Consider the following 2,288-nt stretch of genomic DNA (forward strand, 5'->3'; position numbering starts at 1 on the left):
GAGGGCACTTAGCAATACCTCCATAACCCTGAAGTACATCTGTTTGCCTAAAATACTTTCAAATAAATGAATTACTTCTTGCTTCTTGTCTTCTAGTCTTACAGTAGGAGGTAATGGTTCAATGGTAGAGTTCTCCCTTGTATGTGGGAGACTTAGGCTTAATTCCCAACCAATGCACTTGAAACACATTGGACTTCTGGTGTGGCACTGAGGAGCAACATTGGACTGTGGACCACAAAGTCAGCAGTTCAGACCCTAGACAGGGTGTCTATGAGTCACCAACTCGACAGCACTTAACTACAAACAACACTCATCTGTCAGGGGCTAACTTGACATCAGTTAGCAACGGGCACATGCTATATAATTCTTGCTATCTTATGAGAATCGATATCCTTATTGTCTTTGGTACTTACTGCTATTAGCTGGTATTGTCCTTATTCCTTTTATTCAGTGAGTTCAGCGTGCTTTGCACAATATTCCTTAATCCTGTAACAACAGTGTTGTCTACTTAAATGAGAGAGATTCATGCATTCTATTTGATACCAATGCCCAACCTTGGTGACTTGGTTGTTTGAGATTTTCTAACAACTTCTGGGAAATGACAGGCATCTTCTTAGAGACTACAAAGGTTGCCTTCAGCATCCAAAAGCACTACTCTGACCAACAACCTGACTGAAGGAGCCTGGGAGAATGTGTCCCTCTAGTGGTTCCACCTCATGTTTGCAGTGATGAATTAATTTCCTGCAAGACAACATGTTCTGCTAACAGAAGATAAATAAAATAAAATAAAATGACACCACAAAAGCTATTATTTCTACATATAAAATTATTTTCATGATAGGTTATTCAGTGCTTGTTTCTTCTCTATTTTTTTTTTTTTTTCTCCCAGGAAAGCTGGTTGACTGTTGCCTAGGAAATATCAAAGAAAGTAGACTGTGCTAAGAACACCATCTAGTGTTTAACTTTGAAGTTACTGCTGTTCTACAAGAGGCCACTGAATATCAGCTTTTCTCATCTTTTCATGTGAGAGTTTATTTGATGTGCTGATAGTTCATTTTATCTTTGCTTTGAAATTGAGTTTGCCCATGATCGGGGCTTTTGATTACTAATATTGGATATGCCTTTATTGTCCAGTTGAATGCACGAACACACTATTTAATTTTGTTGGTTTGAAGTGAACACTGATTTTAAAAGTGTGAGTTGAATCCTCTTGAAAGCTTGTCTTTCAGGTCTCAGATTTCATCATTTCCAAGAAGACCTTAAACCCTATTCTCTGCTGTACAGCATCTGCCCCTTCAGTGCATTTGTTCAAGACTCGGTGCATACATACACATCTTTGTGCTTGCCATCTAGGCTACACCTGAGTGATCGATTGTTGTGGCGCTGCAGAATAAGTACTGGACTGCTAGCTGAAGGGAATGGTGGTTCAAACCCACCGGCTGCTCCTTGGAAACTCTACACAGGATCTCTATGAGTCAGATTGACAGCACTTGACAATAACAATTCATGGTCAGTATTATATTCTGAAACTAGCACTTACTAGTTGAATGAATGAATAAATGATGAGAAAGGTTATCTACATTAGATCAAACAAACAAGCAAAAACCCAAACCCATTATCAACAGTGGATTTTAACATATGGCAATCCACGAGTTACAGAGTAGAACTGAGCTAGCTCCATAGGGTTTTTCTTAGCTGTAATCTTTATGGAGCTCTGGTAGCGTAGTGGTTACGAATCGGGCTGCGAACCTCAGGGTCAGCAGTTTGAAACTACCATCTGTTCCACGGGAGAAAGATGAGGTGTCCTGATCCCGTAAAGATTTACAGCCTCAGAAACCCTGTACAGGGTTGCGATGAGTCGGAACAAACTCCACGGCACATAACAACAACAATCTTTAAGGAAGCAGATCAGCAGGGTTTTCTTCCATACCACCACTGGGTTAGTTTCAACCATCAATCTTTCACTAGTATTCTAGCTCAAATCACTTAAAGGACAAGGCTAATATTTTGTTACTGTTTTCTTTTAACCCCTGGCTCTGCCCTTTGTTCAGCAAAACTCTCTGGATGAGTTTAACAAAATTAATAACTCTATGTAAGATCTTGTCAGGATAATCAAAATCCTGCTTTGAGGTCAAAACTTTGAATTCAAAATTGAATGGTTAGATTCGACATTAGATTCCCTGCGCTACCTAACAGCTTTACAAGACAGAACAGATTGTTTTTCTTATATTGAGCCCAAAATCAACCTCCACCTGTTTAAAAATGTGTATTGTTTGTTTGCAGCATTG

Source organism: Chrysochloris asiatica, unplaced genomic scaffold, assembly GCF_000296735.1.
Source record: "Chrysochloris asiatica unplaced genomic scaffold, ChrAsi1.0 scaffold00115, whole genome shotgun sequence".
Lineage (NCBI taxonomy): Eukaryota > Metazoa > Chordata > Mammalia > Afrosoricida > Chrysochloridae > Chrysochloris > Chrysochloris asiatica.